This window comes from Haliotis asinina, chromosome 5 (assembly GCF_037392515.1).
Source record: "Haliotis asinina isolate JCU_RB_2024 chromosome 5, JCU_Hal_asi_v2, whole genome shotgun sequence".
Lineage (NCBI taxonomy): Eukaryota > Metazoa > Mollusca > Gastropoda > Lepetellida > Haliotidae > Haliotis > Haliotis asinina.
This window is the reverse complement of record NC_090284.1, coordinates 27,930,154-27,957,982: the sequence shown is the minus strand read 5'-3', so window position 1 is coordinate 27,957,982 and position 27,829 is coordinate 27,930,154. Positions and strand designations below refer to the sequence as shown.

General features: G+C 41.1%; 2 protein-coding genes across 4 annotated transcripts in view; both read left to right on the top strand.

The window, feature by feature from the left end:
• Positions 1-27,829, top strand: part of LOC137283639 (solute carrier family 22 member 4-like) — a 77,191-nt gene that overhangs the window by 2,720 nt on the left and 46,642 nt on the right. The gene's annotated exons all lie outside the window — the stretch shown is intronic.
• Positions 1-27,829, top strand: part of LOC137283640 (SPRY domain-containing SOCS box protein 3-like) — a 445,038-nt gene that overhangs the window by 392,582 nt on the left and 24,627 nt on the right. The window lies entirely within an intron of this gene.

Below are 27,829 nucleotides of genomic sequence, written 5' to 3'. Positions count from 1 at the left end.
GGGTTGTGAGCACTTGTCCTAAACTGTTACATAGGTCATTTCTTCAAAACCGTCTACAACATCGACAAGTCATTTGTCGGAGTTTATGCTGACTTTCGTTTTCCTTAAGTATCACAGAGAAAGTATTAGTTGTTATATTTAAAGATGAAATAGAAGACTTCGAAAACAAGTACTGTGATAAGAATTAATTACAAAATTATCATACTGTGTATAAAAATGATTTATGAGTGTTTGACTTGGGCAGGGGACAACAGGCCGGGGACGAAAGGCGGGGACAATAGGCACTGGCAATAGACTTGCTGTAGTTGGCCTGAGGAAATATTCCAGTGGAACATAGGCAGGAGATGATGTGTACTGGCAATGGGCTCTGGGTAGTTAAAGTAGGGAAATAGGCACAAACGGCAATAGATTGGGAGTAGTTGATCTTGGAGGAAACACTTAGCCAATAGACAGGGTACACTAGACACTGACACAAGTCCAATTGGTCAGTGCAGATGACCTGTTGAAAATGGGCCAGTGGGCAGGGTGCAGATCGTCTAGACCCAGCAGGCGCATATACCTCTATCAGGGCTTGTACAGAAACACACTCAAGTTATATGAGAGTGCGAGTGTATTTAAGTGGCATTTAACAATGTCTGTATTTCACACCTTCAATAGCACCATTCCAAATGTGCAACATTCTACCTTACAACACTTAGGTATTACCATCACATCGCTTACTGACATGTACCAGTTCGTAGTGATTTGTTAGGTTGCGCTTTTCCAACACAGACTGTGACCATGAGACATGCGCAGTGAGTTCCTCTAAGAAGGCTTCTTGTTGCAGGACTTCCAGTGAGAGTTGTTAGCTAGTAGCTCTCCTGTGTTGTATGTAGTCAATCGATGTGTGATACCATACTGCGCTCTCAACATTCCCCAAGCTGCTTGCGTTGGACATAGCACAAGGCACGGTGATACAGCCAACTTTGGCCCGTACGTTCACGTATCATTAGCTGGTAATCTTTGGATACAGGACAAATCGTAAAGGTAGGCGGTGTGTCATTACTGTTGAGGAAAGTGAACATGCTTACACCATTTGATGTGCAGCGGATGTTAACGTCTGTGTAGCCATATCTGTTTTACATGAACGGTACAACGTAGTACACTTGGTATTAAACTCGATAATACAGTATGCTTACTTCATTGGTAGGGTATGTTATCATTGAGCTGTAACAGCAAACAAAGCTTAATTCTAAGGATTACAGTGTCTTCCATAACATGTCCATTATTACTGAAGTGATTATATGCTGTTATTCTCCATCAAGTACATCTAAATATGTCGTGGTTTCTGGGCTATAAATACAGGCATGGAGTGGCTAGGATGTGGAGAAGTCTATTAATGACGGACAAACTTGACATACACCGTCATGTATACTGCACAATAAACTACTGTCCTCTATGTCGACAACGTAAATCTAAATCTCTTCAGTGAAGTCTTGAACCTATGTTCAGATGCTATACATTCCTTCTATACCGTCATGCACTCATGCTTCAGTACTGTCCACTTAAATCTCCCCTATACAGTCATGTTTCGATACTGCCCACGTAAATCTTCTCTACACAGTCGTGCACCCATGCTTCCGTGCTGTCCACTTACATCTCCTCAATACAGTCACGGAAACATATTTCAAAATCTCCTCTTTACCTTAAAAACCCATGTTTCAATAGGCATAGTGTAAAGTATGGAATGGATTTTGGAATGGAATTTGGATTGGAATGATGGAATGAAATTTGGAATGGAGTTTGGAGTGACACAAATTTGCTCTTTGTATACAAGTCTTCATTCAAATATGCTGAGACAGTTTATTAACAGCTGGTCACTGATAGGAGCTAGAAGACATGAGTGTCAGCTTCTCTCTTCAGCCATGGCCCATCCACCACATGCTCGAAGGCACATGCCAAGTTTAAATAATACTTTCCAGGTTATGTAGATAATAAGAATAACAAGATGTCCAAAATTAAAATGGTTTACATATAGTGTATGTGATTCCTATGTTAGGCTTTTAAGTGGGCATAGTGGAAAATAAAACAGTTGAGGGACTGTGAGACAGGCTGTTGCCACAACTCTGTTTGCCACTAGCCTTATCGTCCATCTGGAGGGGTGTAAGAGGGAGGGAAAGTGTCACCTGAACTGTTTACTGTCAATTTAGTTTTGATTTGGAGGCCGTCACAACTCTGGTTTGTTTAGTGTAAGATGAGTATATTCCATTTATTTCCATTCCAAATTCCATTCCATCATTCCAATCCAAAGTCCATTCCAAAATCCATTCCATATTTTACACTGTGCCGTTTCAATACCGTCCACTTGAATCTCCTCTATCCCGTCATGTAAATGTGTTTCAATACCGTCCACTTGAATCTTCTGTATACAGACATGTAAACATGTTTCATTGCCGTCCACTTAAATCTCATCTATACAGTCATGTACCCTCCATATACCCATGTTTCGATACTACTTAAGTCTCCACTATACCGCCATGCGACACTGTACACTGTGAGGTGTAAACATGAGACGGATGTTCCTTTCAAGTATTGCGATACCCGTTCGTCACAAGTGACATGGTGAGCCAATCAAGTCAGCATATTGTGAAGCGGGTCGTCCGTGCTACATGTGTGCATCAACCTCGTCTTGTCTTCTGTCCTGTCTCGTCGTCATTAATAATTGTTTTGTGTGCCGCTTGGGGCCTTGATAGGTGTCCCTTACAACACTTCAATCACCGCTATAGCGTCACGTACCTGTGTTCCGATATTACACACTGTAATGTCCTTAATACCACCATTTACCTTTGTTCCGATACTGACATTTTGTCATGGCTCATCGCCGGCTGATACAAGACAATTACTCTTTCCTCCTCATCATCATATGGTTCCAAAGATTCCTTATTTAGAACATAATTTTCATCAATATTTCTTCGCATATAGTTCTACGAAACGGACATCTCAAACTTGAATCTGATGTAGCACAGCTACTAGTACACGCGTCAGTACTGTCTAATCAATATGACAATCGCCACAGCTGTAGAGATGCATCGCCTCAAGCAGCAGGTAGGACGATTGCCATTGTTATGCATTGGCGAAGAAAGTGATTACTAGAAGGTCTTTGCAACCCGTGAAATATTGGGACAATTAGGCATTAATATGTCAGATCTACTGAAAAGTGATTGTAATATGTGCCATAGTGCTCCTGGTCCGCATGTTTTATTCATCACACACAGATCTGACTGTAATACAGTATGTAGGCTGCCACTCAGCGCTTCAAACCCTCATATGACGTTTACCTTCACCCTCGCACTGCGGCTAGAATTTCATATTCTTGGTACTATAATCACGTATCCATTACATGTCATCATACATAAAACACGAGGGTTTTGCTTCTGTGAACCCGTCAGTCCTTTCATCATGCAGGAACACGTCGCAGCCTGTTACACTACAGTACCACATTGAAGCATGTTATACCACAGGAATACATTGAAGCCTGTTATACTACGGGAGCACACTGAAGCTGTTACACTACAGGATCACACTGAAGCCTGTTATACTACGGGATCACACTGAAGCCTGTTATACTACAGGATCACATTGATGCCTGTTATACTACAGGATCACATTGAAGCCTGTTATACTACGGGATCACACTGAAGCCTGTTATACTACAGGATCACATTGATGCCTGTTATACTACGGGAACACACTGAAGCCTGTTATACTACAGGACCATATTGAAGCCTGTTATACTACAGGACCATATTGAAGCCTGTCATACTACAGGACCATATTGAAGCCAGTTATAATACAGGAACTCACTGGAGCTTGTTGTTCTACAGGAACACAGTGAAGGCTGTTATACTACAGTACCACATTGAAGCCTATTATACTACAGGAACACACTGGAACCTGTCACACTACAGGAACTCAATGAAGCATGTTATACCACAGGAATACATTGAAGCCTGTTATACTACGGGAGCACACTGAAGCTGTTACACTACAGGATCACACTGAAGCCTGTTATACTACGGGATCACACTGAAGCCTGTTATACTACAGGATCACATTGATGCCTGTTATACTACAGGATCACACTGAAGCCTGTTACACTACGGGATCACACTGAAGCCTGTTATACTACAGGACCATATTGAAGCCTGTCATACTACAGGACCATATTGAAGCCAGTTATAATACAGGAACTCACTGGAGCTTGTTGTTCTACAGGAACACACTGAAGCCTGTTATACTAACAGTACCACATTGAAGCCTATTATACTACAGGAACACACTGGAACCTGTCACACTACAGGAACTCACTGGAGCTTGTTGCTCTACAGGAACACAGTGAAGGCTGTTATACTACAGTACCACATTGAAGCCTTTTATACTACAGGAACACACTGGAACCTGTCACACTACAGGAACTCACTGGAGCTTGATATTCTACAGGCACACATTGGAGCCTGTTATACTAGACACTGGACACACTGGGGCTGTTATATCACGGGGACGCATTGAAGCCTGTTATTTTAAAGGAACACATTGGAGCCTGTCATACTGCAGGAACACATTGGAACCTGTCATTCCACAGGAATTCATTGGAGCCTTCTGTACTACAGTAACACATTGGAGCCTGTAATAATACAGGAACACATTGAAGCCTGTTATATTACATGAACTCATTGGAGCCTGTTATATTACATGAACTCGTTGGAGCCTGTTATCCTCATCATCATATGGAGCCTGGAACTCATTGGAGCCTGTTTTATTATATTACATGAACTCATTGGTGCTTGTTATATTACATGAACACATTGGAACCTGTTATACTACGTGAAACATATTTAAGCCTGCTATACTACAGACAGACAGAAGATAGACAGACAGATACATTTTTATTCAGTAGGCCTTTGGCCCAAAAATAAAGAAAGATTTAGGGTTACAAATTATCCCTGCTCTTTGAACATGCTTGTATAAAGTACAAGAGCGTGACATAAATATATTATATATCATTTTGCCTTATTTGTTGTGCTTTGTATAAAAACATTGAAGTTTTATGGAAAATATCATAATCTTGAGTCAAACTTATTGAAATGAAGTTTTGTTGAGAGGTGGACTTGATGTACAGTATTTACCAAAAAGTGTATTGCGGAAAGAACTATAAGCTTCACAGATTAAGAGTACATAATATTCATTTTCAATAAAATACTTGTTTTTTGATAAACAGAGAGGACAGAGTCTTTCTTGATATGGTATAGCTTGGTGTCTCCCAGTGTTGACAGCTATTCTAAAGTTACTGCATCTGAAGTGTGATAAAATCCTTTTTAAGTGAGATGGTAGTGATGAACTCAGATAGTTTTCAACAGTGAGTAGGGATTTATATTGTTTATATGAATAAGAGTCTGGTAAGTTATGAACATTTACACTCCAGGTGTGTTGTAGATTGTCAAATAGTCTCTGCTTGAACATTGACAGGAAAATATTTTTGTCGCCATCTTGGGAGATCCATAGATATCCAAAACCAAATCTAACTTGAAATATTTTTAATATTTGTAGCATAACAGGTGCGTCCCATGTCATCAAGGGCAGTAAGCATTATGTAGCACTGGGAGGGAAGTCTCTCAGGGCCCATTTGTATCAGCCTACACCAGTACCCAACAGCTCTTGTCATATATATATATATAAGTTGCAGTGGAGTTCTACCGCATTCACTAAGCACCATTACATAACATGTATATTTTGACACTTTGAGCAGAGATTTGCGCATTTTCACATGGACATCTTCAATTATTTGCAGTAATTATATCCCCAGATTTCAGAGCCATAGCAAAGGATAGGAGTAACAATACTATCGAAAATCTTGAACAGATCTTTACAAGAAATATCACCAAGTGTCCTCTGATATTTATGTATAGCCATCATAGCTTTAAAGCTCTGGGAAGCTAAAGAAATTAGAGCCTGTGTCCATATATATGTGTTATACTACAGGGACACATTGAAGTCTGTCAGGCTGCATGAAGACCTTGAAGCCGGTCACACAGGAGAGACACGGCGAAACCTGTGACACTGTTGCGATCTGGTCAACACTTCACATTTTTAAAAACGTTTCGTTATATAACATGCATTTGAGTTTTCATAATATCTTACTACTCGAATGAAATCAATATGTCGTTGGAATGCGCCTTCTAATAGAGCCTTTAGGTATTTTCAGAAGCAGTCTATTTTTCTCACAGATGCCACAGGCCCATAAGACAATACAACAATTTGTTAAACAGACAAACATATATATTAGGCACTTCACATCCATGTTGTGAAAGCGGTTTAACCTCAGTATGCCTGCACCTTGTACGTAGTTATAGGGCATTAAAGCACCAGCTCACTGCATTTATTGTTATAGAATGTTTAATTAAAGTCGGCACGTGCCGGTGAATTGTCTTCACAGAGTGGACAGTGTTTAAGTAATGTCAGATTATGATGGCTACTCTCTAATCTATCCACGTGACACTGACAACATCTGGTTGAACGTTCTTCAGAATGTTGACCTTGAAGATGCTGGGATTGTGATATCCACTGACTATGTAACCTAGTCTGTTCCACAGTCTCTCAGCCACATTATTTTACCCTACAGCCTAGTCCTCGCTGCAGAGCCAAGGCTCTAAATAAAGCAAGCCTAGTTGTCCCCAGGTTCTGAATCTCTGGTTGACCTTGCTTGGACTCCTTTTTAATTTTAAAAACGTTTGTTTGTTACAATCAAAATGATATATTTAAAGACAAAGTCTATTCGTAACTGAACATTGGGTCGAAGCGGATGGGCATAGGTTTGGAACCCCTTTCATACAGTTGGTTCCGGGACCACCAATCACCCTGGAAGGCGTTCTCTCAAAGCTAAACAATTTAGGTACCAACCATCCAAACATATAAATGTTCACGGATTAGATCAAGAAGGAGCAGTCCCATTCCGAGACTGTTCATCTCCACACTCGGGATGGTTTTAGACCGGCACCAAAGAGAAGATATTTACCTGAATCTCGACACAAATATTGAAAATGGGGAAAGGGAGGAAAAATGTCACAGAATATGCTGTCTCTCATTTTGTTGGGGTTTAAATGTAAATGTGTAAGTTAATTGAGCATTACGAGGAGAACAGTGCAGCTCAAGCTCACTGAAATGCTGCTGGTATAAGTGTATTGTTTCTTTCCCCGACCTGTAGTAGTGATGACGCTCTGTGTAGTGTTGTTGACCCGTTATGTAGTGCTGGTGATGTCAGTGTAGCTTCAGATGATGGTCCGGGCAGTGTTGCTGTCCATCTGTGTAGTGTAGCTGGTGGTCCGTGCAATGTTACTGTCCATCTATGTAGTGTAGTTGGTGGTCCGTGCAGTGTTACTGTCCATCTATGTAGTGTAGCTGGTGGTTCATGCAGTGTTACTGTCCATCCATGTACTGCAGCTGGTGGTCCTTGCAGTGTTACTGCCCATCTATGTAGTGTAGCTGGTGGTCCGTGCAGTGTTACTGTCCATCTATGTAGTGTAGCTGGTGGTCCATGCAGTGTTACTGTCCATCCATGTACTGCAGCTGGTGGTCAGTGCAGTGTTACTGTCCATCTATGTAGTGTAGCTGGTGGTCCATGCAGTGTTACTGTCCATCCATGTACTGCAGCTGGTGGTCCGTGCCGTCTTACTGTCCATCTATGTACTGCAGCTGGTGGTCCGTGCAGTGTTACTGTCCATCTGTGTAGTGTAGCTGGTGGTCCTTGCAGTGTTACTGTCCATCTACGTAGTGTAGCTGGTGGTCCGTGCAGTGTCGCTGTCCATCTATGTAGTGTAGATTGTGGTCCGTGCCGTGTCGCTGTCCATCTATGTAATATAGCTGGTGGTCCGTGCAGTGTTTCTGTCCAGATATGTGCTGCAGCCGGTGGTCCGTTCAGTGTTGTTATCGAAACATTTCGCATACTGAATTTTTTATCAATAAGGAACTCATAAGCACTTGATATACGGAAAAGTGTGACGGGGGCTTAACTGTCAACATCAACCCAGTGGGTGCGGACAATGACATGTTTACTGTCCTCTTTTTAAGGTAGAACATTCATAATCTTCAGTCCAAGAAACGAATATACATAAACTCATCGTTAACATTGGGAAACGTAGTTTCCAAAGCGTAAGTAATATTATTCGAGTTTCTGCAGAACCAGGTTCCTACAGGGAAAAAGCTAAACACATTTTTCAAGACGTGTATAAATAGACACACTTAACCGTTAAAATACACCACACAAGCATTGCGTAAGGATGCGTGTGTTTACTGAGTAACTGACTCTAAGCGTGTTGTCTAAACATTGATGGCACACATGCTGGTAAACACCCACACGAATGCATGTCACAAAAAAAGCACGGCCTACAGATGTGCTCTTCGAGCTGTCCCAGGGGATACAGTGTAAGTCTACGAAAGGTCGACCGTTTCCCGGGGAAGAACTTTTATTGAATGAGAGACCAGTCAATTCACGTCATACATCACTTTCTAAAATGATGCACATTATAGCTTTAAAGCGATTCAGTTATTGCTTTATCGATATCCCGTGTGCGTCTGGTAAACTGGGCCATTTATCACAGCTGGCTTGATTTGTATTTTACGACACAAAAACTGATAATGCTGATATAATGTACATTATGGTTTAAACACGGATGCAATTGCAGAGCCATTACACGTGACTGACGGCGCCGGCTCATGTTTATATGCATGTTTGACTCGAGGTCGAGGATTATATTGATAGTATACATCCGTACCTCCGGGGGCAGATGTATGGAAACAGACCATTGGGGCCACGGGTGATTCTTAATTGAATCGTTAAACACATTCATCAGCAATGCTTCATACGAGTCAGCGAGGAAATTACCTGCTCTCCTCCCCGGTTACAAGGCGATGTATGTACATGGACATTACCAAATGTTTTGTATTCCTGGAACCTGCTTCTGTCCACATGTTTCACTATGCGATGCTGTAAATGGCTGCATACTATCTGTCTATACTGCGGTGTCCAAGATATCACCAGTCGCAGCTTGATAACTGCTTTCCCAAGATCACGTGAGCTTGTACTGTTTTTGCTATGAACAAAGAGGCTCTATTTAATTACTGTCTTTTGTACAGACAAGTGCGTATGTGGATTACTTCTCGAAGAGAGGGTTAACGCCGGTCATAGCTTGGCATTCCCCTTTCACAAGATGTAAAGTGAGAAACTGAATACATTGTCAATATTCAAACTCTGAACATTTTGTCAAGCCGCGAACACCTCTTTTCTGAGACTCAGACTGTCCTATTTCTGTTTGCAGTTATTTTAGAAGTAGTTTTCCATCAAAGAAGGGGATGTACAGATGTCTTTGGACTATGTAACTAGCTATAATGGTTTGGAAATAATGGTCAAAATGTTACAAGCTGATTGTAAAAACGTGGCAGAACGTACAACGTACAACTTCATGACCAATGTTTCTGATGCTGGGACCCGCTTGCACTCGTGCAGAAGTCGGACGGTGATTCTTCACCGTCGACGTAGTCCAACGCCACGACTTGCCGCGCAGTCCGTCCCCTTCTACCGATCATCTGGGCCCGTCTCTTACACTGGAGATCGTCCCTCTAACTGGTCATGCCAGTCAGGGTTTATGTGAAGTAAAACCGAGGAGGGAGTTTTAATCCAAGCTATGATCCGAAGATATACTTTAGACATAATTCTAATGTTTGGTATTTACTATTGAAATCAACTGGGATGAGACTTGCAGCCGACACCTTGCCTTGCACGTGTTCTGATTCTCAATCTACACCTCCCCCCCACCCCCCACCCCCACCCCAATGCTGGCTTCATGGAACATTAGTGACAAAGCTGCCGACATATTTGAAAGTGAAATTATGAGAAGTGTGAATGTATCAGACTATTGTTTAAAGTAATACCATTAGGACTAATAAACTCACTCACTACTAAACTGACGATGCAGAGAGGGCGCGCCACATCTTGAAGACGCGTTACAAGTCATGGATCACACAACACATCAACACGTCACATTGAAGACAATTACCGTTCGCTGCTTCACGCAAACGCCCTCTTTTCATTATCTGATATGGAGATATTTACAGGACCTTACACCACAGATGCACTGTATGCTACAATATACTCTCTCCGAAAATGGGTCTCTTTTTAAATAGAAATAAAGTTATTACAGAACAACTCCAGACCCTGGTCCTGCGACTCTGGCTCTGCTACTGGTTTACTGCTGGAGGTAGCCAACTACACTACGTGCACTGTGGGCACAGAGACAAAATATGGGCAACAATTGTCCAGAAACATGGCTAGCATTTTGTTTTGGTAGTTCCGGTCAATCCCTATTTTATTAGGCAGAAAACATGTACATTCTGGCAGTTATGTCCATCTCATCCATCACTGATCCTTCTCCGAATGAACATTCTCACAAGGTTAGGACGATTCCTGACACGCCCACATCTGTCTCGAATTCCGGTATAAATCTGGACTGATGTGAACAGAATATTTCGATTTGTTATTGGTGATGTAACAAGTGGTTGTAGGTTAGCTGAAAAGGCATTATCTGCTTTGTACCACCGATTTCATAAGCAGTGATAATACTATCACGATTGCGCCATGCAGATTTGATAACAACGGCTTGATTGGGCTTCGGGGAAATTCTTACGACACGGTTTCTGGTTAAAGTGATTTCTTGTTAACTAATCCTGGACTTAGCATAGCAAATTCATAGCAAGTTCTGAGTTACCGTTACTGTTCAGTGTATCAAACGCACTTGCGATCTGCGCCGAGGAATCATACGGGTGTGTTTGTGGGAGTTTCCATCTCCGGCAGTGCTTTTTACATCTTTCTTGTGATCATGAACGTTACAGTATATGATTCCACGTATTTCCGTCAGAGAAAATATAGACATTTCCCACTCTGTTATTGTGCATGTGTTCCTTGTGGCCCACTGGACAGGGTCACATGAACCAGTCAAGACGCGTACGTTATTTGCAAGTTCGGTTTATCCTTTTTTCTGTCGTACAATGTGTGCAATGAAGAAACATATAAATCCACATTTGATCATTTTCAGTAATGTACTCACAGTTAATTAACACAATTTGAGCTGTGTGAGGAATTTATCTTTTTGATTGACGATAGGATTACTCATATTCACTGTGAGAAGAAGACATACACATGTTCACCATACCGAACCGCGATGTATCCGTCTTCAGAGCGCTCCACGTAATCACTCCCACAACACATTGTGAGACCGTAACACGAGTTGGGGTCTCGGTGCAGCGTTTGCCTCATAGCGCAGCTTTCCCCTCTGTTTTCATATCTTACTTGTTGACATAAATTGAAAAAATTGAAAACGAAGCTCTTATCTCTTGCTCGCAGGACGCCAACCCACTTATGAGTGGCACAGGGGTCGATGAGGAAGCACACTTATAGGGTTTTCTAACAGTCGTGGGCAGGTCAGCGGCTCCGTCCCATCCATCCCATACCTACTGGCATTCTTACCTTGCCTCTGTATGAATAGGATAGAACAATCAGTTAGCTAGTTTACTATGGTGTTTTTTCAATCAAAATAATCGGTACATGAACACATCTCAGAACATAGCATACACCCAAAGGTTATGCTATACCATTTAATAACGCGCATCCCAACTGGCATAGGCTATTGCATACTTCGTAATAAACGTAATTCTTGGGAATAATTGAAATATCCTACATGTATTAATTTTTGACCAAGTATCTACCACCAACCCCCTAACCTGTCATCACTACCTCATCTTTAAACAGATTGCAAGAGGCATGGCGATCGTTAACGCAAGCTATTTGGAAGCCATCTTTATCAGATAGGTGCAGACCAAGGGGAGGAATTGTTCTGTAATTAGCTGTGATACAGTCAAACGGAAGGGAAGTATTATTGTGTACCTGAAAGTGGTACATGGAGACTGAAGCGAAGGAATTAAATAAAAAGATCGAAGACTTAGCTTTTCATAGTGATACATGCAGATGGAGAAAGACTGTGCTTATTGTAGTGATACATGCAGATGGAGAACGACTGTGCTTATTGTAGTGATACATGCAGATGGAAGAAAGACTGTGCTTATTGTACTGATACATGCAGATGGAAGAACCACTGTGGTTATTGTACTGATACATGCAAATGGAAGAACCACTGTGCTTATTGTACTGATACAGGCAAATGGAAGAACGACTGTGCTTATTGTAGTGATACATGCAAATGGAAGAACGACTGTGCTTATTGTAGTGATACATGCAGATGGAAGAAAGACTGTGCTTATTGTAGTGATACATGCAGATGGAGAACGACTGTGCTTATTGTAGTGATACATGCAAATGGAAGAACGGCTGTGCTTATTGTAGTGATACATGCAGATGGAAGAAAGACTGTGCTTATTGTAGTGATACATGCAGATGGAAGAAAGACTGTGCTTATTGTAGTGATACATGCAGATGGAGAAAGACTGTGCTTATTGTAGTGATACATGCAGATGGAGAAAGACTGTGCTTATTGTAGTGATACATGCAGATGGAGAACGACTGTGCTTATTGTACTGATACATGCAGATGGAAGAAAGACTGTGCTTATTGTAGTGATACATGCAGATGGAAGAAAGACTGTGCTTATTGTAGTGATACATGCAGATGGAAGAAAGACTGTGCTTATTGTACTGATACATGCAGATGGAAGAAAGACTGTGCTTATTGTAGTGATACATGCAGATGGAGAAAGACTGTGCTTATTGTAGTGATACATGCAGATGGAGAACGACTGTGCTTATTGTACTGATACATGCAGATGGAAGAAAGACTGTGCTTATTGTAGTGATACATGCAGATGGAAGAAAGACTGTGCTTATTGTAGTGATACATGCAGATGGAGAAAGACTGTGCTTATTGTAGTGATACATGCAGATGGAGAAAGACTGTGCTTATTGTAGTGATACATGCAGATGGAGAACGACTGTGCTTATTGTACTGATACATGCAGATGGAAGAAAGACTGTGCTTATTGTAGTGATACATGCAGATGGAGAAAGACTGTGCTTATTGTAGTGATACATGCAGATGGAAGAAAGACTGTGCTTATTGTAGTGATACATGCAGATGGAAGAACCACTGTGCTTATTGTAGTGATACATGCAGATGGAAGAAAGACTGTGCTTATTGTAGTGATACATGCAGATGGAAGAAAGACTGTGCTTATTGTAGTGATACATGCAGATGGAAGAAAGACTGTGCTTATTGTAGTGATACATGCAGATGGAGAACGACTGTGCTTATTGTAGTGATACATGCAGATGGAAGAAAGACTGTGCTTATTGTACTGATACATGCAGATGGAAGAAAGACTGTGCTTATTGTACTGATACATGCAAATGGAAGAACCACTGTGCTTATTGTACTGATACAGGCAAATGGAAGAACGACTGTGCTTATTGTACTGATACATGCAGATGGAGAAAGACTGTGCTTATTGTAGTGATACATGCAGATGGAGAACGACTGTGCTTATTGTACTGATACATGCAGATGGAGAAAGACTGTGCTTATTGTAGTGATACATGCAGATGGAAGAAAGACTGTGCTTATTGTAGTGATACATGCAGATGGAAGAACGACTGTGCTTATTGTACTGATACATGCAGATGGAGAAAGACTGTGCTTATTGTACTGATACATGCAGATGGAGAAAGACTGTGCTTATTGTAGTGATACATGCAGATGGAAGAAAGACTGTGCTTATTGTAGTGATACATGCAGATGGAAGAACGACTGTGCTTATTGTAGTGATACATGCAGATGGAGAAAGACTGTGCTTATTGTACTGATACATGCAGATGGAAGAAAGACTGTGCTTATTGTAGTGATACATGCAGATGGAGAAAGACTGTGCTTATTGTAGTGATACATGCAGATGGAGAACAACTGTGCTTATTGTAGTGATACATGCAGATGGAAGAAAGACTGTGCTTATTGTACTGATACATGCAGATGGAGAACGACTGTGCTTATTGTAGTGATACATGCAAATGGAAGAACGACTGTGCTTATTGTACTGATACATGCAGATGGAAGAAAGACTGTGCTTATTGTAGTGATACATGCAGATGGAAGAAAGACTGTGCTTATTGTAGTGATACATGCAGATGGAGAAAGACTGTGCTTATTGTAGTGATACATGCAGATGGAGAAAGACTGTGCTTATTGTAGTGATACATGCAGATGGAGAACGACTGTGCTTATTGTACTGATACATGCAGATGGAAGAAAGACTGTGCTTATTGTAGTGATACATGCAGATGGAGAAAGACTGTGCTTATTGTAGTGATACATGCAGATGGAAGAAAGACTGTGCTTATTGTAGTGATACATGCAGATGGAAGAACCACTGTGCTTATTGTAGTGATACATGCAGATGGAAGAAAGACTGTGCTTATTGTAGTGATACATGCAGATGGAAGAAAGACTGTGCTTATTGTAGTGATACATGCAGATGGAAGAAAGACTGTGCTTATTGTAGTGATACATGCAGATGGAGAACGACTGTGCTTATTGTAGTGATACATGCAGATGGAAGAAAGACTGTGCTTATTGTACTGATACATGCAGATGGAAGAAAGACTGTGCTTATTGTACTGATACATGCAAATGGAAGAACCACTGTGCTTATTGTACTGATACAGGCAAATGGAAGAACGACTGTGCTTATTGTACTGATACATGCAGATGGAGAAAGACTGTGCTTATTGTAGTGATACATGCAGATGGAGAACGACTGTGCTTATTGTACTGATACATGCAGATGGAGAAAGACTGTGCTTATTGTAGTGATACATGCAGATGGAAGAAAGACTGTGCTTATTGTAGTGATACATGCAGATGGAAGAACGACTGTGCTTATTGTACTGATACATGCAGATGGAGAAAGACTGTGCTTATTGTACTGATACATGCAGATGGAGAAAGACTGTGCTTATTGTAGTGATACATGCAGATGGAAGAAAGACTGTGCTTATTGTAGTGATACATGCAGATGGAAGAACGACTGTGCTTATTGTAGTGATACATGCAGATGGAGAAAGACTGTGCTTATTGTACTGATACATGCAGATGGAAGAAAGACTGTGCTTATTGTAGTGATACATGCAGATGGAGAAAGACTGTGCTTATTGTAGTGATACATGCAGATGGAGAACAACTGTGCTTATTGTAGTGATACATGCAGATGGAAGAAAGACTGTGCTTATTGTACTGATACATGCAGATGGAGAACGACTGTGCTTATTGTAGTGATACATGCAGATGGAAGAAAGACTGTGCTTATTGTACTGATACATGCAAATGGAAGAACCACTGTGCTTATTGTACTGATACATGCAGATGGAAGAAAGACTGTGCTTATTGTAGTGATACATGCAGATGGAAGAACCACTGTGCTTATTGTAGTGATACATGCAGATGGAGAACGACTGTGCTTATTGTAGTGATACATGAAGATGGAGAACGACTGTGCTTATTGTACTGATACATGCAGATGGAAGAAAGACTGTGCTTATTGTAGTGATACATGCAAATGGAAGAACGACTGTGCTTATTGTACTGATACATGCAAATGGAAGAACGACTGTGCTTATTGTACTGATACATGCAGATGGAGAACGACTGTGCTTATTGTAGTGATACATGCAGATGGAGAACGACTGTTTATTATACTGATACATACAGAATACTATAAAAGTACATCTCTTATTTGAACCGTTATATCTTTGTAGTGTAGTGGTTGAACTGAAGATACAATCAACCCCTTAATAGCCGCTATATACCATTACATCTGTGAGCAGATGACCTCTTGAGTGTGAAGATAGCGTGACACGTATGGCTCCGAGAGAGGACGATGTTTTATTGAGATAGTCCAATAAAACTGGCGTAATGACTAGCTTCTCTGTATTAAACGAATACCTGTCTTACTGCTGATATCAATCTTAATGATCTGTGTATTTTCCAACTCAGCGTTAAAGGATTTGTTGCATGTGTTGATTGTTCCTAAGCAGTCTGTTCATCTTCAGTTTCGCTGACTGTTTCCTCTGTTCTAACCGGATATTGTAACATTCCGATCCAGATCTGAGAGGAGGACAGAAGGACTGCCGTGTCACTTGTCTGATCTGTATCAAGACTCAAGATAACTCTGAATTAACTTTGTTTAACCTCTCTTGATTTTCAAATAGATCGCTAAGTAAGTACACTGCGGGGGAGTTGAAATGCTTCAAGGATTTCAGGAAAGTTTCATGGTCCCTTTTTGCGAACATATCGCTGAGAAACGCTTGAAAACACATTCGGATCCTGCCCCGTGTTCACTTGTGCAGGGGTATTTGAAGTTACATTAGGTTAATTTAAAATAGTTAATTACTCAACCTTAAGATAAACTACGCACGGCTCCCACAGACGACAGCATGCGTCTACAGCTACCTCGGTCTGGCTTAAAACAAATGTTGAAGGCAGTCAAGTAATACATTCAGTACAGATATGATTGCTCACAGGCAGATAATGTCATACAATGACGCCGTTTGTGGTAATTCCATCTGTTGCACTGCTGATAACATGTTTCCGTCTTTTGATATTCCTCATATATCAAAGCCAACCGTTATTCAGGGAGCGTTTATTAGCATTGTTAACTTTGTACATAGGGATGACACTGTTGTAGCTATAGAGGTGATACGGTCACACGTGGAAGTAGTGATACTGTTGTAGTTATAGAGGCGATACGGCCACACGTGGAAGTGGTGATACTGTTGTAGTTATAGAGGTGATACGGTCACACGTGGAAGTGGTGATATTGTTGTAGTTATAGAGGTGATACGGTCACACGTGAAAGTAGTGATACTGTTGTAGTTACAGAGGTGATACGGTCACACGTGGAAGTGGTGATACTGTTGTAGTTATAGAGGTGATACGGTCACACGTGGAAGTGGTGATATTGTTGTAGTTATAGAGGTGATACGGTCACACGTGGAAGTAGTGATATTGTTGTAGTTATAGAAGTGATACGGTCACACGTGGAAGTAGTGATATTGTTGTAGTTATAGAAGTGATACGGTCACACGTGAAAGTAGTGATACTGTTGTAGTTATAGAGGTGATACGGTCACACGTGAAAGTAGTGATACTGTTGTAGTTACAGAGGTGATACGGTCACACGTGGAAGTGGTGATACTGTTGTAGTTATGGGGGTGATACGGTCACACGTGGAAGTGGTGATATTGTTGTAGTTATAGAGGTGATACGGTCACACGTGAAAGTAGTGATACTGTTGTAGTTACAGAGGTGATACGGTCACACGTGGAAGTGGTGATACTGTTGTAGTTATAGAGGTGATACGGTCACACGTGGAAGTGGTGATATTGTTGTAGTTATAGAGGTGATACGGTCACACGTGGAAGTAGTGATATTGTTGTAGTTATAGAAGTGATACGGTCACACGTGGAAGTAGTGATATTGTTGTAGTTATAGAAGTGATACGGTCACACGTGAAAGTAGTGATACTGTTGTAGTTATAGAGGTGATACGGTCACACGTGAAAGTAGTGATACTGTTGTAGTTACAGAGGTGATACGGTCACACGTGGAAGTGGTGATACTGTTGTAGTTATGGGGGTGATACGGTCACACGTTGAAATGGTGATACTGGAAAGAGGGATTGGTAACATGAGAAATAAACGTGTGTGACATCGTCACATAGTCCGGTGGTCAATCTCGCTGACTTGGTTGACTCTTGTCACCGTATTCCAATTGTGTAGATGGAAGTTGGTCACTGGATTGCCTGGTGCAAACTCGATTGTGTACAGACCGCCGCTGGAATATTGCCGACTGAGCAAGCGAAAACATCGTCACAATGTGAAACCAAATGAAGTTAACTCCAGTGCACCAGCAGGAACAGGCGTCTCTGGTATCTGCCGCACAGTTATTAACATTTTGGTACAGAATGTATTGACGTTCTGAATCCCTATCCAGGTGAAACGCAACAGTGTCAGCATCAGACGGACACTTAAGTCTGTCCATCCTCTTTCATTATGGATGTCCAGGCTTAACCAGCAAGAATCCAATCTGTTTCAGACAGGGAGTACGCTGGTGGACAATCATACACCTGCTTGAAGCCGATACCAAGCCGATAAAACTGATGGCAAAACCTTTTACGTCCTATCTTGGTCAGTGAACCAGAAGGAAATACACCAGCATCAGCAACATCAATTTGAAACGTCAGCAATATACTTGCCGTCTCGTGTTGTCCTCCTCTGAACTATATCCCACCACGGACAACAACGCCGCAGTTATTGCTCTTTCCGGCATGGTGTTAGGTGTAATTCATTTACGGAACTATCATAAGTCTCTTTTTGTGTCATATGCCGTGTATCGTTCTCAGACCAGGAGGTACTGCATTGAACAGCTCTACAGGACGTTGTAACAACCGCTCCTAATTGCAACGTCAGGGAAGTCATATAATATGATCAAGGAAGGTGGTGTTATTGTGACCTGGGAATCGTTGAAGAGCATCAAGACGCCACCAATCCTCTGGTAGTGATGAGACAGACGCTTCCATATGTCACGGTAAAGACGCAGTAAGGGATTTTCCGACTCTTACAGAGAGCTGCAGTAGGTGATGAAAACATAGGGTGTGCTCGATTCTAAAGTGAATCATGTACTATCGTATAGTACATGTCCAAACGGCTAGCGTGTCGTTTTATGCACCTTACTTGCCCGCACATCATCGTAACAAATACGCAGAATAATTCACTAACTGAGCATTGTGCTCATACAGACTAAGGAATATGTGTATTCAAAACATTTACCCCAGTCAGCCAAATCCCACCCTGGCTATGTGAGAGACATGCTTTCAAAAATCTGACTAAGTGAGAGACTTGCTTTCACAAAATCTGGCTTTCGCAGAATTTGGCTAAGTGAGAGACACGCTTTCACAGAATCTGTCTTTCACAAAATTTGGCTAAGTTGGAGACATGCTTTCACAGAAAATGGCTATGTAAAAGACATGATTTCACAGAATCTGGCTTAGTGAGAGACACACTTTCACTGAATCTGGCTATGTGAGAGACATGCTTTCACAGAATCTGGCTATGTAAAAGACATGATTTCACAGAATCTGGCTTAGTGAGAGACACGCTTTCACTGAATCTGGCTATGTAAAAGACATGCTTTCACAGAATCTGGCTATGTAAAAGACATGATTTCACAGAATCGGGCTTAGTGAGAGACACGCTTTCACTGAATCTGGCTATGCTAGTGACATAGTGTTGGCTCTTTGTTGCACGATTGGGGGATGGGGGCTTAAAGATTTGAAACCGAATGGATTCGCACCATTTTTAGATCCTGTGTCTTGACAGTGTTATCCTTGGTGTGCAGTGTTCGAGTGGAACTATTTCTCGAGTGGTTCTGTTTTTGTCAGTAATATCCTTTGATGTGCAGTTCTCACCATCAATGGCAACGCATCCGTGGCTATGTCAACAAGAGGACGTTTCAACTATGCCACAAACCAGTGCCAATAATCTATCGAGTCACTCTCTAGGACGTCCGACCAAAATATCCAGTGAAAGATATTACTGTCTGCCTACCATATATCACTGAGCTGTTGATTCCTATATTAGCAACCTGTCTACCGTCTACCAGTCGTTTATGAGACACCTTCTACTGACTTTTTGATTACGGCCTTGCTGAAGAGAAGCCAGGATTGCACAGTTCTATAGTATTAAAACCGGAGCATTGCCGATATTCAATAACGCGTGATTTCATTTTGTGATTGCCACGGCATACATACACTTGCACTCGCTGTTATCTAATTTGAGTAAGCCAATTCTGTTGTTATATTCTGCGCATGCTTGGAATTGTGGGCGCTCTGCAAACTCTCAGTTACATCACAACAGGCACCGCTTTATGGTCACAGGTTGTGGACTTCCACCTGTTCAAATTGATAGATTTCTCCTATTCATCTGATCGGAATCGTGAGTCAGGAAATATGCTGCATTGTAAAACAGCTTATCTCGACGTCCTTTTTTATGGAAGTGTATTCATTTGTACACTGTACACTTATATATTTTCCTTCTTAAGTAGATGCATAGTATGGATTCGTGGTTGTTGTACGAAATGATGATCTGGTAACAAATGGGGACAGGTTCAATAGTAACTGCTCTCGTTTTGTTTGTGAATAATATATTCAGAGTTACAATCTGTTTCTATTTCAAGCTAAACTCACCACCAAGGAGATAATTAAGTACAAAATGAGATGACACCGACAGATTAATGGTTGACCCCAGAAGACTGAGCTGCAAGGAATTGCAAATGACACGATGTCACTAACGAAAGCATCAATTTGTGAGGAACATCGTCATCAAATCAAGACAAAGAAGACATCTTGCCCCTGCAATCTTTGTAAGTCTGTTAACATTTGTCGACGAGAACCAATCTCTATTTCTATGGAATAATGCACTGTATGTGATTGACATTAAATGTAGATTTGGTTTAGGACTTGGATACACCATATAGGTGCCGATTATGTTACCCCAGCGAAGATGTCCCTTGGTCAGAGCACCATTATCGTGTCTGGAGATATCTGCTAATCTGGAAACAAAGTGTTCTCGTCCTGAATGTCAGAGTGTTTCTCAACCATTGATCTTGTTCCGTGATGTCAGTAGATGGGATCAGTAGTCTGAAAGGCAGAGCATGGCACCTGGAAAAAATACCACTTTCTCTTTACAAGTGTTTTTGCCCACAGAGACAGCTCCTTTCAACCTCATGCTGTAATATCGCGTGTTCTCATTCTGCCTAGTTCAAATAGAATTACTCCCTATGCAATTCTGCGATTACGTCGATGTTTACAGATTTTGGCAAGTAAACAGAGTCCTGTTCCCATGTTAACTTTGAGAATTTACAAATATTTCGAAAGTGTGTTCGCGTGAAATCGCGACAAAACGTTTATATTATCGGTGTATATATTTCGGATTTAGAGGTGAAAACTGCACAATGTTCACATATACATCAAGTCGTGTCATACGGAAATGTCTTCGTGTAACTGGATAATACATGTATTAAATTTGATTTACCTCTCTTTGAACGTGATGCAAAGATAGAAGTTGGTTTTGTGATGTTGACAGACGAAAAGAATGAACAGTGCACTGAACTGAGTTCAAACTGATACTGAATGTCAATGTCTAAAGCAATCAACACACTGAGCAAGGTTCTGTTATTCCAGATACCTGGGAAATAACAGATACCCATCCTTCTCACTTTTGACGCCAGATTTAAGATATAACACCTGTACTAACTCCTTGAAGTCTCTCGACCCGAAGGGGTTTTGCACTTCCATCTGAAGTGTGTCTACTTTCTTGTCAGTGGCTTGGAGGAAAGATGGCACGCTCCAGCATGGTTACTGTGAGCAAGTTGTCTCTCCGTTTGGTCTAGCAATCTGAAACTGTGGAGAGAAAGGCGAGTCAGTCTCGGTAAACAGGATCCCGCCAATTAGACAGGCTGAAAGCTTGTTACTTCTGTTAGTATCCATGTGAACCACATCAAGGTCGGAAATCAATGGCTTAGGGTCATTGTTGTAGAGACACATGTAATGGTGAGGTAGACTCCAATGAAGTTTGATAACACTCATCACCTTAATACGAGATCATCTCTCGAACGAGTGTGGGGCCATCTATTTCACACCCGGAACTATGCCAGGCAAACCATGTATCGTGTTGTTGCATTGCCTACTGTGACAATCCAATTGCTCAATGACCATGAGAAGTTATTCAACGCGATGTTCAGGAGCCATTTTCATACGAACATACAATAGATGGATACAAATGGCAGATGTGTGTCTGCATGGTGGCTCAGTCTTTTAGTGGGTGAAACTATGTGGAAGGGAAGGCTGCTACCAGAAATTACAATACTACATTGAACAAGATCATGTATGATTGGCACGGTCAGAGAGTATCATCACATCAGCTGCTTCCAACATCACTCGGTGAACCACTCTGCATCAGTCCAATGAAATCTGCATGATTATCAACATATTCTGACCATTAAAATCTCTTCCTGTCAATAAAATATGTACTGCCAAATAGCAGTGATTACCAGAGATGAGGATAAGTTCATTTTTACACCGCTATTCAGTGAGCACTTGGTTTGAATTGCCCTTACCAATTTACACAATTAGGAAGAAATTTTTGAGTCAGGGTTTACTTCGTTAGTGGCAAAGGACGGAGTGTTATATATTACTTTATATCTAGGTAAACAAATTTTACTTTATAGCCATAGACATTGTTATATTTTAGGGAATTGGCGTAACATAAACCTGGTGGGAAGTTGAAGATATAGAACATTATTTGTGATCAGGTTACTGCGTTCTATGCGACACCCACGGTCAGATAAGGAGCTATTTTTCAAATCGTTTGGTTTAAAATACGGCGCGAAGAACATATGTAAATACTGCTGAAGGTGAGTTTATAGAGGTGAAGTTGAAGGCTTTGTCTATACTGGTTCTATAATATACGACTCATGGAACATTTTGTGATGACAGTTCAGTGTGTACTGTATACGAGACATATGTGGCATTGCGCTTATTATATTTGTATGTCCTTGATGTTTATCACGATGTGCTAATACAACATAAATAATGGTATTTATAGTCAATTAGTGCTTATTTCACTGATAGCTCAAATATGCTACAGGACCTCTCGAGATTCCTGCACCCTGCCACGTGTGTGGGGCACTGGGTAGAACCGTGGTATGGTTTATCCATAGTTTATATTCTTGTACATGTGTCTACCCAATGCAGACACACTTCTGTGTCAGATTTCAGATGAAATGCTGTTTAATTTGATGCAGAATGTACCGTTCCAGCGTGAATGTACTGTAATATTAGAAGTTAGTTGTCGGTCAAAGGACAAGGCAAGCTAATTGATACATTCGTCAGCACACTATGCAGCGCCCATGTTTCTCTGCTAAGAGGCTACACTGAGAAATATCACGTGTTTTTTTAACTTACACATGCACACGATAGTTTTTTTTAAAAAAACTAAATAAATCCTCTACATCAACGCTTTACGCCAAATGTCAGGCGAACAAGTAACTAATTGGGTAAGTTCGCTTAACGTTTAATCACAGTGCGCGGTGTAGGTTTGTGAAAGTGGACCAGAACCTTTCTCCAGTTCCACAAGTAGCGACTAATTGCGTTATAGTCTGTTTAGTAAGTCTTCCATTAAATTACATCCATCATTTTGTTTTCCAAGAAGGCCAACATTTTCTGTCGGGCTCAGTACAACGTAACTCGCACAATGCACGTAGAACATTCCACTTTGTTAAGCTTGGTATGCGCTGCGAGGCCAAATCTCTAAGTGTCTGAGGCTGCCCGAGCATTGCCCGCAACATTCGGATGATGGTTGGATTGGGGGCTCTTTGTGAGTATAAGACAACTGTGGGTACGCGATTCTCGGTACCTGTATGTTCTCACATCGCTTGGACGCCAGACACTAGAACAGAACTAAACTCATCTAGACTGCCATCAGCCAGCCCGATCCTATTATGGACAGAGTGTGGAAAATATTTTTGTATTTCAGCAGGTCACTCGGCAAAACATGTCAGTAATTACACTCACGTCACTTAAACACTTGTTCATCTGTTTGTAGACAGACTGTTATTCTTTTCATGGTGGACCTTTCAAGAGTTGCATTCAGGAGGGGATGTTTGAAATACAACTAGAATCCTGTCGGAAACAATATCATCAAAAACAATTCTTAATCAAAGGCATGTATGATTTTCGTTATCCTTGTCTTTGCAGGACTGATGTGTGATGGAATAACGATAATCCAGGGTAATCAAATTGCTCTTGAAAGAAACACATTATGTAGTGTCAGAGAGGCAAGTTCCACCCATGGACCTGGGTTGTGGAGATGACTAATGTTTTGCCCTCTTTGATGTAAATCTGGTCATGTCGTGAGAAGAAGTAAGAGACGTGTGTTAAACCAGTAAATCCCCGAACAGAAAGATAGTGCCTTTCGTGCATAATGAGAACTTGTTCACAAAACTTGTAGGCTAATATTATATATCTAATCAAGACCTTATTTTCAGATGACTCTGTCAGACAGTTCCAACCGTCAAGGCGGGTTGCTAGTACGTCTCAGCGTATCACTTTGATGTTGGTTTAGACATCAAGTAGGCTCGCGGAAAGTGTGTAACCCCTAACATGAAGCTCTCTACATGAAGTTGGGATTCGGGATGGATGTATGTATGTATGTATGTATGTATGTATGTATGTATGTATGTATGTATGTATGTATGTATGTATGTATGTATGTATGTATGTATGTATGTATGTATGTATGTATGTATGTATGTATGTATGTATGTATGTATGTATGTATGTATGTATGTATGTATGTATGTATGTATGTATGTATGTATGTATGTATGTATGTATGTATGTATGTATGTATGTATGTATGTATGTATGTATGTATGTATGTATGTATGTATGTATGTATGTATGTATGTATGTATGTATGTATGTATGTATGTATGTATGTATGTATGTATGTATGTATGTATGTACTGAGACGTACTAGCAACCCGCCTTGACGGTTGGAACTGTCTGACAGAGTCATCTGAAAATAAGGTCTTGATTAGATATATAATATTAGCCTACAAGTTTTGTGAACAAGTTCTCATTATGCACGAAAGGCACTATCTTTCTGTTCGGGGATTTACTCGTACATACATACATCCCGAATCCCGAATTCCGAATGTATGTATTGAATCGCCAATCTGAAAAATATATTCATAGATACATAGACACATACATACATAGATACATAGACACATACATAGATACATATATACATACATACATACATACATACATACATACATACATACATACATACATACATACATACATACATACATACATACATACATACATACATACATACATACATACATACATACATACATACATACATACATACATACATACATACATACATACATACATACATACATAAGAACACATTCAGATTTGGGATTCGAAAAAAATATTCAGATATTCCCCTGAAGTTGTTAGTGTGGAATTCTGGTATTGGATGGTTCATCGCATCAGGTCACTGGAGTTGCCTCTGAGTTACTGTGGCATACGTTGGGCCAACGGAGAAAGTTCAATGACAGTTTGTCATTTACATATACTTTGGGCCAGTGAGAAAGCTCAGTGGCTAGTTCTCTGTATGTAGCTCTGATATGGGTTGAGTCAGTGAGACAGCTAATTGACTTTCCTCTGTGTGCAGCTCTGACAGGAGATGAGCTAGTGAGACATATGATACACAGCTCTCTGTGTGTAAGTCTGACAGGAATTTGGCCAGTGAGACATCTGAAAGACACTTCTCTGTATTTAGCTCTAACACGAGCTGAGCCAAGGAGACATGTGATTGGCATTTCTGTATACAGCTCTGGTATGAGTTTGGCCATCGATACAGGTAACAGTTATCCCTTTGTGTCTCCTACAGGAGTTAGGCCAGTGAGACAGCTAACTGACCGTTGTCACTCTGTGTCTCCGACAGATAGGTTAGTGAGACAGCTAACTGACCGTTGTCACTCTGTGTCTCCGACAGTTGGTCCAGTGAGACAGCTCAACAGTCACTCTAGGCCTGTCATGCTCTGCGTAGTTCCCTGTCGTGGCTATATAGTTGAACTCAACGACTTTGTTCCATGTCCACCACCCTCAATGTTGTCAGTTCACTTCGGTTGCATCACATAATTTAACAGAACTCCCAAGAATTAACTACCTACAGCCAGTTTGTTTAGATCAGCTGCTGACCAATCAGCCTGCGCAGGGAGATCTATGTAGCTCTCGGGTCTAGGTCTAGTTTATTGCCGAGACTCGACTACGAGCAGAGACTCCAGTTTATGATGACATCTTTTCCTGAAAATGAATCTTTACTCATGCAGTCCCAATTGGGTTAATCGATTATATAATCGGACAGTCATTCCTCTCATGAACACCCTTTTCTCTTTCATTTCTTGCGCCTTCCACAGCATCCCTAAGTGAGGCTGAATGACAAATCGTCTGAAAATACAAACCATTCAGTTAATCCATACAGCCAATTAAACGGAAAGCCAATGTACATCACAGGAGAAGCGTTAATTCTATAGCGTCAAAACACCCGGGGAGTAAGCCGAATCCGATTTATGACACATCTAGCGAGAGAAGACCCTTTTAAGCTATTGGCGTCGAACAACACATTTTCCCGGCACGGAATCAATGGTCGGGTTTGTCAGCTAGGTTGGATGAGGGGGAAAAATTGATTACATTCAGCTTCCTCTCAGTTCTCCATCCCTATTCACACTTAGCATTCCAATCCTGGCCCAATCGGTACGTTTTTCACATGCATAGGAAGCCGACCCCAGTAATTACAGCGGGGCACGAGATGGAAGAGTCCTGGACGAAGAGGTCCGTCGGGAACTGGAGGACACTAACACTCAAATATGTCATTCGGTACCCTTTCCGTAGAGGAAGGGGGAACATACATGTGTGCGTACGCGTGTGTGCGTGTGTGTGCGTGCGTGCTTGTGTGCTACATGGGTTCTCTTTGCACAATAGGATTGCCTTTCTCATACTGTAATATAACAAATGCATTTGAAGAGACGGTGAACCCTGTGTTTACAGGAAATAATACACTATATTTCTATATTTGTATGTGCTGTTTTATGTTTTAGTCACAAATGGTCATGTCAACTGTACATAGAGATCCTTAAACTGTATTCGCATAGGACATATTTACAACTATACTGAAGACTGTCTGAAGGTATTCAGTAATTGCTTTTCAATACATACTGTCCATAGGCATAACGTTTAACATATTTATGAAGCGATGTGTAGCCAAGTACATGATTGTATACATTGTATAACACCATTGTTGAATCGGGGATGAGCTAGAGGCTGCTCTCTGTGCTCGAGGCAACGCCATGGAACCAGACACACAGTATACAATGGAGTCAGACAGCATATGTGACAGCCCTCTGTATTACCATATCCCTACATGTAACGGAGGATGTAAGGCTTACATGTGTCATGACATATACTATTTATCGGGGAACTAATGCTGTACAATATACCAATGATATAGTAGCTGGGTCCACCACATGGTTTACAATGTAATCATGTGGGTTGTAAATGTATACAGTTGTATAAACCGATGTGATTACATCACAACAAAGTAATTGAAATATATAAGTGCAAATCCAGCATCTGAATTCCTGTATCAACCATTCTGCTTTCCTTGAAATTAAACACAGCAGGTGACATTTGGTCTGTTTCATGCTTTCAGCAGAGATACATGCATATGGAAGTATTGCATAAAACACGTGTAAGCGGCACGCAAGGACTGATGCTATGAATATTTCGCAAGTGGTGTTTCAAGTGCATCAACATCGCAATTATTTATTAGTTAACAGAGTTTCTTGACGGCAGGCTGACTATGTCTTTGGTGCTATAAGTATTTGTCTCATCAGTGAGTGTCAAGTGTAATACAGGGACAAGGACGTACAGAGATTGGGATCATACTATCGAGTGCGTCTTGTCGTCTCATAGTAACCTACCATCTGTATGTAATGGCTCAGACTGTATCGACTTACCCTAGCCTCAGGGCTGCTTAATACAGTGGCGATGAATCTAGTATGAATCCTTGGATGAATACATCAGTCGTGCCTCGATTCAGCCTGAA